A 12,314-nucleotide genomic window follows, 5' to 3' on the forward strand; every position below is an offset into this window, starting at 1 on the left:
CACTTCATACACGTCTCAAATCAACTCATTCTTCCATAACACTAGCAAAAGTTGTCAACCAACAAATACACTTTGTCACTCATAAAACAACGACCTAAAAAACACGAACAACAGGTAGCATTATGCAATGTTTTCTTTTGTAATAGTTCTTTACAAAACAAGAATGACAATCTCTACTGTTTCGAATGCACTACAGCTTCATGATCCATGTTTACATCAAAATTTGTCATAAATTGTGCCCTTTGAAATTAAAAGACTTACATCTGTATACTGTAGGTGTTCAGCTACATTGATTTCTTTTCATAGTATTTCATTTTTTAGATTTAGAATATATTTCAATATGGTATTACTGTACAAATGTAGCAAATTACTGTCTTGTTAAATTTTGTATTATAAGTTTTGAACTTAAGTTTACAGTTTTTTTTTTTTTTTTTTTTTTTACAATCGCTATAACCCATTTCTCAATACTTGGGTTTATTTTTCGAAACTCTTCACACTCTGAGCACAACATCAGTCTATGTGTGCTAAACTGTAGATCATTTATCATTGCTTTGGAACAAAATGCATTCAATTCCTAAGAATTCTTTCAGTTTACATGAATTCTTTCATCACATCAGGGGCCGTTTACACAATAACTTTTTCAACTAAAACTGGTCGCTCATTTACATAACAACAGCGTTTTGTGGTTCTGCAAATGCAAGCTTTTAAAAACGGGATTCAAAGTGCAAGCTTTTGAAAACGATACCTTTATCATCTCCATGTAAACTACAAAAATGCAAATTTGTGAAAACGGTGACATTATGCACATGCGTGTTCAGTCTATAGGTGTGTAGTGTTTCCTTACAAAGTTACATCGCCAACTGGCAGCTGGACTGGCCTGGCAGCAGAATTCAGCGTTTTTAGTTGTTTTCACATTTTGACAACTTTGTCGTCTATACGTGAAAAATACAAAGGAAAAACTTTTTCATTTTCAGTACATTGTTTTCATGCAAATGTACCCTTTGACACAAACACTGCCAAAACTTTACCTACAGAACTGTTTCAGAACTGTTAAACTTAAATTCAAAACCTGAAGTATTACAAAAATGAATAAGACAGCAATTTGCTACATGTCTACAGTAATACCATATTAAAGGGGACATATCATGAAAATATGACTTTTTCCGAGTTTAAGTGCTATAATCGGGTCCCCGGTGCATTTACCAACCCAGAAAACGTGAAAAAGGACAACCCAGTAACTTTGTTTTGGCAAGCCAACGGTGTACCAGTACCAGTTGTTTGTTGGGTGAAAACCTTATGGAAGAACGAGCTGAATTAAGACGTGTATGAAGTGTTTTGGTAGTATTAGTGCATTTTGAACGTGAAATTTTCCGCTGTGCCAAGATGAAAGGTGGTAAGGAGAACTGTGTACACTGTGTTCCAAATTATTATGCAAGTTACATATCAGTAGGATTTTAGTACAATAAACATTTAGATTTTAGTTTTTCAAAGAAAGTGTTTGTTTGTTTTATTTCTCCATATCTTTTTAGATAACTGGTATCAATTTCAGACAGGTTTGTTAAACAGTTTGCCAGGTCTAAATGGAAACCCTACTTAAAGAGGTTGTTCCACATTATTAAGCAAGTCACAGTTCTCAAGCAATATGGGGAGGAAGAAAGATCTTTCTGCAGATGAAAAGCATGAAATGGTGCAATGTTATGCAAAAGACATGAAAACAACTAATATTTTGTGAAAACTGAATGGAGATTATTGAACTATCGTAAGATTTTTGAGTAATTTACAGTACAAGAGAACTCGTCAGATAAAGGCTTATTAATGAAAGTTCCTGTCAAAAAAATTAATTGTATTAAAAGGACAGCTATAAAAAAAAAAGCCAGTGTTGAGCAGCAAACATGTATTTGAAGCTGCCGGTGTCTCTGGAGTCTCAAGAAGCTCTCCATGCAGGCTGACAGTTAAAGTTGCATTTCAGCCACTCCTAACCAAAAGCTCCCAAAGAGAAACATTTACAGTGGGTTTAGAAATACATGAAGACTTATTTTTAAAAAGTTTTATTCACTGACGAATACCATACTACAATGGATGGTCTAGATGGATGGTTGGTGAGCAGCCACTCCATTTAAATGGTTAGTTCACCCAAAAATGAAAATTCTGTCATTAATTACTCACCCTCAGTAAGACCTTCATTCATCTTCAGAACACAAATTAAGATATTTTTTGATGAAATCCGAGAGTTTTTTTTTTATCCCCCATAGAAAGCAACATAATTACCACATTCAAGGTAGTAAAAACATAATTAAAATAGTCAACGTGACTACAGTGGTTCAACCTCAATGTTATGAAGCGATGAGAATACTTTTTGTGTGCAAAAACAAAACAAAAATAATGACTTTATTCAACAAATTCATCTCTCCCTTGCCATTCTCCTACGCTATTTACGTTCAGCGCTTCCAGGTTCTACGTCAGAACGCCGGCTCAAAAAGTATTCTTGTCGCTTAAGGTTCAACATTAAGGTTGAACCACTGTAGTCACATTGACTATTTTAACAATGTCTTAATGTACTACCTTTATAGCTGTCCTTTTTATACAATAATGTTTTTTTGACAGAGTTCTCTTGTGCTGTAAATTACTTACGATAGTTCGATAATCTCCATTCAGTTTTCACAAAATATTAGTTGTTTTCATGCCTTTTGCAAGACATTTCATGCTGTTAATCTTCAGAAAGATCTTTCTTCCTCCCCATATTGCATGAGAACGGTGACTTGCTTAATAATGTGGAACAATCTCTTTAAGTAGGTTTTCTATTTACCTAAGTAGACCTGGCAAACTACTTAATAAACCTGTCTGAGATTGATACCAGTAATTTAAAAAAGATAAGAGAAATAAAACAAACACTTTCTTTGAAAAACTAAAATCTTAATGTTTATTATACTGAAATCCCACTGATAAGTCGCTTGCATAATAATTTGGAACACAGTGTAAGTGTTGATCTAACTGATCTAAGTACTGAGAAATGGGTCTTAGTGAAAAAAAAGGTTATTTTTTAGATAATAAAATGTTCTTCACACTGGCACTTTTAAGAACTGTTCATTGAAAGGTTCTTTGGGGAACCCAAAATGGTTCTTCTATGGCATTGCTGCGATATGAAACTTTATTTTTTAAGAGTTTAGGGCAAAAAAAGCCCCCTTTCAGCAAATAAATTCTACCTGATGTGTCAGTGAGGAAGCAGCTTCTTGAGGCGTTGTCCTGGTCACGTCAGGATTGTCCATTAGTAAAGTACTGAAGCTAACACCATCTGTACAACCAAGAAGCTGCTCGTTCCCGGCCTCAGTTGGACTTCTGCTCTCCTCTGGGCTGGACACAGCGGTGGCACCCGACCATTTGTCCCCCTTCAACCTGGAACAAAATAGACTCGTCTATCACGTATTTTCTAATCCTTAATGCCTCTCCCTCCCACATTCCCTTTCACTCTCTCTCACGCATTTATAAGACGCTGTTTCATCCTGAGTTCTCCTAGATGTTTCAGAACGTTTGCATCCACTTTCTGCAGACCTTGACTTCTCTTCCTTCTACCCATCAGCTGTGAAGGGTGCGGCAGCTTCTCATGAGTCAGGCCTACACTCGATCTGTTATGTCTGCTCACCTGAAAGAATGAGTTTACAGCGGCTGATGTGATGTACCATAGTAAAGTGATGGTAATTCTATTCCAGAGTTCTCCAACCCTTGTGAAAAAGAAGTGTGCTTAATTGTATTGAATGTGCACTAACGGCGTACTTTAAATCCCAGTATATTAAAAAAAAAAACTACTTGCAAATAATATATTATGAATTAAATAGGCTACTGTATAGGTTTACTTTAATTTTCAATTTTCATCTTGAAAGAAATGCACTTATTTTCTTGTGTTGACTTATATACTAAAGCACATGTAAAGTACTGAAATATAATTTTAACTGTAGTGTGTTATTTGATATTATTTGAAGTTATTTTAAATTAAATGCACTAAATTGGAACTTCATCATTACAAATGTGTAGTTACAAATATATTTAAAAACCTGACATGTAAGTTTCAATAGAAATTACATTAAAGTATATTTTAGTTAACCATAAATGCTTGTCTACATTCGGCAGTACACTTTATATTTCAAAGACAATAGAAGTAATTATGAAAATACATATAAAGATGCACTTAAGTACTTAAGTGGGTCAAAAAAGCACTCTGAAGTTGCATTTAATATGCATCTTAATTTAAACTAAAATACATTTTCATTTATTTGCAGTCAACATGCAACTAAGTGTCTGAAAACATTACAGTATATTCTTTTAATATAGGTTATTTCCAGTACTCTTTTTTTAAAGTATGCTAACGTGAACTTCTTTTTCATAATGGAAGGTACTTCAAAAACACAATGGGATGACTGTCATGGTACCATGTCCAAGAAAAATATGGTCATACCATGATACTTTTAGAGTCGTGCAGGTGGAAAGCAAAGTCATTTAGTCATTTATTTTATACAATACAATCTTTTCTATATTGAATATAATAAATAGGGTAAAGTTTGTTTCACGATGACTTTAAATGGATCTAATATGCTTTGAAGTGACAAAGGTGTATCCGAGTCACTCACCATCCCAGCAGGTGAAGTGGAATGCAGGCCTGGATCAAAAAAGGGTTCAAATCTGAACGACTCCTCACTGCCAACAACCATACAAACACAGTCAAACTTTCAGAGCTCCCTGAAGTACTTTCAAACTCTTTTCGAGTGAGATAAGGCTATTAAATGAACAGTTTTACCATGACAGCGGCACATTTGGCTTCCAGAAAGTCTCGGCATATTGAGGTTGCACAGGTAACACAGTCTCCTCAATGTGACGTTTCACTTCCTTTGATCGCCTGCAGATGGCACAACAACATTACTATGTCCATAAATGACAGTAGACCAGAGACACATATGAATATAGAAAAAACACTGAAAAAAAATGGTTTAGAAACATTTTTTTTTTTTTTTTCACTCAGAAATTGCTAGTATTTTTCACAAACTGTTATAAAGAAACGACAAGTAACACATTAAACCCTGAAATTTTCTTGTAAAACGTATATTAATAATCTGTTTTATTTACAACTTATAAAAATATTTTTTTTTTTTACCGTGCATTTTGCTTTGTTTTTGGACATAAATGACAGAAACTCTTACTTTAGGTAAGGCGGAAATAGTTCCAAATCCTCCTCTTCAGTTTGTGGTGACAGATATTTCGTGGTCCACATTTCTTTTAGCCACTTTAAACTTTGCCTAAACGTATATGTTATTCGTTTATTATATATTAGCGATATTCTAAGGCTGAAATAGGTTAGCTTATGTGGAAATGAGATCTAAATGGGTTGAAAATATCTCTTCAAACGCGCTGTACGATGTTAGATTTTTAAAGAAATTTTCGCGCCTCTGACATGACTGCGCGTGAGAGATATATAACGAATATCTATCTATCTATCTATCTATCTATCTATCTATCTATCTATCTATATATATAGTGTTAATTAATCTACTGTAATTTAATTACTTTTCCCTTGAAAAAGTACAGTAAGGGATTACTCTTAATTTTCCTGTAATTTAATATTTAATTTAATTTAATATACATATATTTCAATATATCCATCAGACCTTATTTGATCCAATAAAAAAAAAAAAAAAAAGCAAATTCATAAAATAAGTTCAATTAACAATTAATATAATTAGCCATAGGAATTTTTTATTTATTTATTTATTTATTTATTTATTTTAGAAAGATGTAGCTGACGAAGAGGACTTTTAACTGCTCTCTGAGTCTGCTCACGTCATGGTCTGATCTTTGGGAAGAGTGACGGCAGGGCTCTAAACTTTCACATACCGGCGATTGTTTAATTCATCCGTCTTCATTCAGTAAGATATGTCAGTATTCTTAAGAGTATAAAGTAGTTTTGTTATCACTCACAACATTGTTAGATTTACTTGACGAGAGCGTGTCTCCAGGTTTTAAACCTTTTTTGTTTGAAGTGCGGAGATTTGGGATAGCCACACATTAAATGGACGCATGCGGATCACGTTCATGTATGTGAGTGTAATAAACAACTTTTCAGTACAGGGAAGAGAAACGAAGAATTGGCTTTGTTTCTTTTTGACACGTTTGTTGTGTTGGGTTTTGTGCGAATTCCAGTGAACGGAAAAACTTCCACCCAACTTTTCCTGCTGTTGGTCGTCGTGTGATCCAGCAGGTGGAGAAACACGAGCCGCTGTTTCATCAGAGAAAAGAACATTGGAAATCGAATTTAAAGTAAATCCGTTTTCTTCTGAAACTCCCTCTGGATTAAATTTCACGACTTGGTGGCTCGAATAAGCAACTACCCAGAACTGGTAAGTGGTACAAATGTGTTTATTTCAGAGAACACACAAGCACACATTTACAAACACACAGGGTTGTTTCATTATATATGTTTAAGTACATCACGTTAGTTGTCAACACGTCTTAAAGGAATGACAATGAAATTGTCATAATTTAAAATAAATCGTAATGGGATCTCATTTAAGAATAAAAAAGGTTTTCCTGTTTTTCGTTATTGTTTTTCATACTGATTTTCACTATTCTTATATCTTTCAGTTTATTGTTTAAGTGAATTAGTATCCTAGAACATTAGTATTCCTTTAGGATCCCTTCAAGATTGTTTGACAATTAATATGACTTGTTGTTTGCTAATTAAGTGAATTGTTTGCTGTATCATATCCCACACCTACTCATGTCTAACATACACAGAATCCTTTTATGACCGTTTATGCACTACTAAACTGATCTCAGTTTTAAACTAGTTTCACTTTGTCCAAAAGTTCCAAAGAAATGTGTACATGACTCATTTTAGAAAAAGATCTCACTGGATAAACTGAAATTCCTACAGGACTTTTCTTCTCACTCATTCTTATGTTTAAACTCTGCTTGTATTGCATCAGAATAATGTAAAGAAAATCAGTGAGAGGGAACATCCTGACATATTTTCCTTTTAATGTCCCACAGGAGCATTTTATCCTATTGTTTTTATAAAATATCTAGTTTTTGTTTGACGTTATATTAGAATAATATAAGAGAATTCCCACTGAGATCCATTAGATTGTCTTTGAATTATTGCGAACTGACAGTAAGATGATGTGTGGCTTCTTGAATTCATGAATAAACCTGTTGAGTTACTTCAGGTGTCTGGAGTACATGAATTAGTTTGATTCATGCTGTTGGCTCCAGACTCTGCTTGATTGATTTTGACAGTGTATTACTGTTGTGTTTTGCATGTAATATCATAGTAATGTGATGTTTTTTGGGACTTAAACCATGATATTCCTTCAAGTACCATGGAGTACCCTGTAAATATCGTGGTGTATGAATATTCAGTACCATGGTATACATCAAAATAATATAATATTTAATCTCAAACCATCTCTGCACCATGTTACCACCACAGTACTTTCAAGGATTGGTTGTGGCTTGATATTGCTGTGGTTATGAGAGGGAAACCACATTTTTTTTTATCTTAGTTCCGGTTCAGGTGTATTGATGCACTTTATTTGACCTTTTATGTATTTATTTATCTCTCCCTCTTAGCTGTATAGCGTGTTATGTCTGGCTTGCTCTTATACTCTTTTTGTACTCTCAGCCTCGTCTCTGGCTCTTTAATTGAAAACTGGATTTGCATGCCTGTATTCTGCACTGCAGCTGCTTGTCTTTAGGGACGTTATTACAGGGTACACACACACACACACACACACACACACACACACACACACACACACACACTTAATGACAGACCAACATTCCTCAGTCTCAGAAAGGTATGCTGTCTCTGTCTTACTCATTTTAGCTGTCCATCTCTCTTTGTCTCATTCTTTCTCTCGGATGGCTCGTGTCCAAACATAGAATGTGGCTGAAAGTTAATGGTATGAGTTGTTCAGTCTTTAACGAGGCATAGTTTAGTTCTTACATAGAGAGCTTAGAGAAAAAGTTGATAAATATAAACTTAGAGGTAGGGTACAAAGTTGGGAAGATGGGTGGCATACGTTGCATTCCCAGATGAACATTATAGTGCCATGCTTCACTCTGAAACACGCAGCGTAGGGCTGCTTGCTTATTGCAAAAAAAAAAAAAAAAAATCATAATGACGATTATTTTGGTCATAATTGTAATTGAGGTTATTTAACACAATTAGGAGTGGGCGATATGACCAAATTAAAAAAGCAAAATATATTATTAAATATATTATTTTAAAAGCAAAAAATTATTTTTTTTGTTGCTGGAAATGAGGTTAGTATGATTTAAAAATGTAATATACCACTGAAATTTCACAATTCCAATTTCAATACCACAGCAGAAACTAATACTAGAAGAAAAAAAACTCAATACCCAATCCAAGTGTGACCTTTTTGTCAATTTCAAAAAGGGCAATACAACTTAAAGAGAGAGTTCATCCAAAAATGAAAATTATACCATAATTTACTCACCCTCAAGCCATCCTAGGTGTATATGAATTTCTTCTTTCAGTCAAACACAGAGTTATATTAAAAAATATCCTGGCTCTTCCAAGCTTTATAACGGGAGTGAATGGTACCTTAGATTTTGAAGCCCAAAAATGCACATTCATCCATCATAAAAGTAATCCATACGACTCCAGTGGATTAATAAATGCCTTCTGAAGCGAAGTGATGGATTTTTGTAAGAAAAATATCCATATTTATAACTTTCATAAACTTTAATCACTGGCTTCTGGGTAACGGCCCTCTGCGCATTCACGAGAGTCGAGTTCTAGCGGAAGGGTGACCTCTGACCCAACGTAGGAAGTATGACGAAGGTGTAGTGTAAGCTCAGGTGAGAATGGATGAACACAGAAGCGAAGAGGATAGAGCAAAACAAAACGCCGATCACGAATTACAAGTCTAAAACAAGAAGTTTTAAATAAAAATGTCTGAGGATTTCGACATAAGAGAAGAGGAGCAACGTCATACGCCCTATGTCGGGTCAGAGGTCACCCTTCCGCCAGAACTCGACCCTCGTGAACTTGCATACACGAGAGCATTTATTAATCCACTGGAGTCATATGGATTACTTTTATGATGGATGGAATGCGTTTTTTTTGGGGCATCAAAATCTAGGGTACCATTCACTCCCATTACAAAGCTGGGAAGAGCCAGAATATTTTTTTTTAATATAACTCTGATCATGTTCAGCTGAAAGAAGAAAGTCATATACACCTAGGACGGCTTGAGGATAATTTTTATTTTTGGGTGAACTAACACTTTCAGTGCTATATTCTTGAAGTGTAAGGAACCAAGTCATTTAGGACTGTAATGACGCGCCGTCATAATCGATTACGTAATTTAGTCGTTTTACGTGAAATGCGGCAATTCGTTGCACTGTTTATGTTCATCCCCAAATGATGGTGACTCTGACTCCCCGGGCATACTGAAAATCAGCTGTTATTACAAAAACACTGAGCTTGACATAAAGTGTGGGATTTTTTTTTAAACGGAGACCGAATAAAATGGTGCTCTGCACACTCTGTAAAACTGAAATGGCAAACCATAGCAGCACAACTTATATGCAAAAGCATCCGAAAAGAAAATATCCTGGGGCTCTCCTACCTCAAAACAATGAAACTGCAGCGTAAGTATTTGGACTATTTCAGTGAATTTTTACACAACACTAGAATATGGTTGTCCGTCCCATATTTTGTGCTTAATACGACTACGTTCATACAGCATTCTGTTTTTTACAAGCTGCCGTGGGTGCGAAGTGCACTGCTTAAACATACTCTCTGCAACCATTACAAAGCATTTAACGCTGTTGGTTATTTAAAATATCTAATGGATGAACTCACACCTCGATTGGACTCATTTATTTACTAACGTGCTGTCAATCGTGATAAAACTTCATGGTGTTATGGACACCGCCATGTTTGAAACTGTCATTAGTGGTTAGCTGGAATGCGGTTTTGACTTAAGCTGTTTGTTCATACAGCTTTATGAACTTATTCCAGAAGCTACTTTAATCTCCTGAATAAACAAAACATTTATTTATTTATTTATTGTTAAATTAACCAAAGGATTAATCGACTACTCAGAAAAACAATAGATTATTCGATTTAATCTGGAAAATAATCAATAGATTATTCAATTAAAGAAAAACCCTAAAGTCAGTGTGTCTCATTCACTTAGCCGTCATAAAGGGTCAATTGACATTAAAACCAATGCTGTTCAGAGTAATTGAGAGCAAACCTGTTGCCGCGCGTTTTTATGCGGTATATGAAGATAACAAAAGTTTTTCACGCAAAGCTATCGTCTGACTTCAGAAGAGCTGTAATAGCTTGAGATTCACATGGTTTACTTATATGATACTTTTATGCCTTTTTTTTTAAGCTTGACACGCCAAGTCTCCATTTACTTTCTATTTTAAAGAGCAGCATGGACATTCTGCGTAATATCTCTTGTTGTGTGCCATAGAGAAGGATGAGAGTGAGCAGACGACAGATGTTTCACGTTTGCATGAACTACCCCTTCAAATGGATAATAACAAAGTTCAGAATTGACAGAGGAAGATTTGGTCTTAGATCAGCGTTTTTCTTTTATCAGTTTCCAGCTCTGAGTGGGCCGTTTGTGTTAGCAGCTGTGCATTGTGCTGTGATTTGGTTCTCTGCTCCAGATTCCAACACTTATTACTAAAATGTGACCAACATTAAAGTTCCAGACGTTACAGAAACACTGTGCTAGAGGGCAAAGGGAAAGTGAGTAAAAGGGCATAAAAGAGCGCCCTTGTTGCAGGAAGCGAGTGTTTTTAATGTGAGTCCTTTTTTGAGGGATTGATTTTTATTGATTTTAACACAAAACTATGTGAGGTTTTTTTTTTTTTTTTTTTTTTTAAATAATCAGCCCATTTTTGTTGCTGTCACCACAAAATACTTCACTGACAATATCAGAGCAGGTCTCCTATATCATGGGGTAAGATATTGCAGTCATATGACCAGGCCCACAACAGTATCCAGCTGCAGAACTGCAGAACCAGCAGCCACAGGACAGAAGTGAAGGGCGGAGCTTATACATGTAATTTTCTTTTATTAGATTTTGATATTTAACAATAATTTTAAATAGTCACTTACTTTGAACATTGAGCAATATTTTTAAACATTGCCTATTATGTTTAAAGTTAATGGATACAAACACAATAGTTCATTAAAAATATATTAATAAATGGGTAACAGTGTTGTAAAGTGTTTCCCATTTGACTGTGATATTATCATTACAAATAATACTTAGACAGAGTATGTGACATTAAATGTCAAATATATTGCATTTAAACATGAAATTCAAACTAAACATTTAATACAAAGCCTTGAATAAGTGAAATGTGCATTTCTCTATATGAAAGATATTTTAAAAAATACAGATAAAATAATCATTTAAGAAACAGCTCATAATTAAAAAAATGCAAACTTTATACAACAAATAATCTTATACTATATTCATAAACAATAAATACTAAGCATGCAGTTCCTTCATCGCAAAAAGCCCATTTACAACACCCATCTGATAAGTAATTGAACAGACCACAGGAAAATATTCTATACAATAAAATATGACAACAAATTCAATAATAAAATGAGAAAGACTTGCACAGATTGAATATTTTTTTGGTCGCCACATCATGACAGATATATTACAGACAACTTGCAAGTGAGAACCTTAAAACCCTAATTTCTTTCGACTGAAGAAAGAAAGATATAAACATCTTGGATGACATGGGGGTGAGTAAATTATCAGGATATTTTAATTCTGAAGTGAACTAACCCTTTAAGATATTTTATGGGGGGCTTTAAGTACAAATGTCAGGGTGATGCAACTGTCCTGTTATCATAATCAAGTAAAAACCCTCATTAAAAGAATGAAAGTTTAAAAACAAAAGTTTGAAAAGAATCTGTTTCTATTTCTTAAATTTAAGAAAACCGCTTCACTGCTGGGTAATATTTGAAGAACTTTAGTCTCCAAAATCAAATAAATGTGTTGCAACTAACAGCGGTTTTGAAAAGATGACCAAAATATTGAGAAATGTGTCCTAGTGATTGTGAAAAAACTAACAATATTAGGTCCAGCACTGACTGGATATTTAATAATTGTAGGGGAGGAGATCAACACACATGTAAGAGGAGCAGACTAATAAAAGTATGGCACAATCTGCAGCATGTAATCTCATTTGAGTGCATGAGTCAGGAGTGTGAAACTTTAGATGCACTGCTTGGCTGACAGACACCCAGTCACCTG

At 34.6% G+C, this 12,314-nt stretch overlaps 1 protein-coding gene across 4 annotated transcripts in view; it reads left to right on the top strand.

Annotated features, from left to right (window-relative positions):
* kif1c (kinesin family member 1C) overlaps positions 1-12,314 on the top strand; it is a 60,177-nt gene that overhangs the window by 4,807 nt on the left and 43,056 nt on the right. The window contains exons 1-2 of one of the 4 annotated variants that reach the window (XM_051893411.1): positions 5,819-6,084; positions 6,187-6,383. The exons of 1 other annotated variant lie outside the window; for it this stretch is intronic. The gene's annotated coding sequence lies outside the window, so the exon portion shown is untranslated. Of the gene's footprint in view, positions 1-5,818; positions 6,085-6,186; positions 6,384-12,314 lie in introns of those variants that run through there. 2 more of the 4 variants (XM_051893410.1, XM_051893412.1) reach the window with 2 other exon arrangements.

The sequence above is a fragment of the Ctenopharyngodon idella genome, chromosome 5, assembly GCF_019924925.1.
Source record: "Ctenopharyngodon idella isolate HZGC_01 chromosome 5, HZGC01, whole genome shotgun sequence".
Taxonomy (NCBI): domain Eukaryota; kingdom Metazoa; phylum Chordata; class Actinopteri; order Cypriniformes; family Xenocyprididae; genus Ctenopharyngodon; species Ctenopharyngodon idella.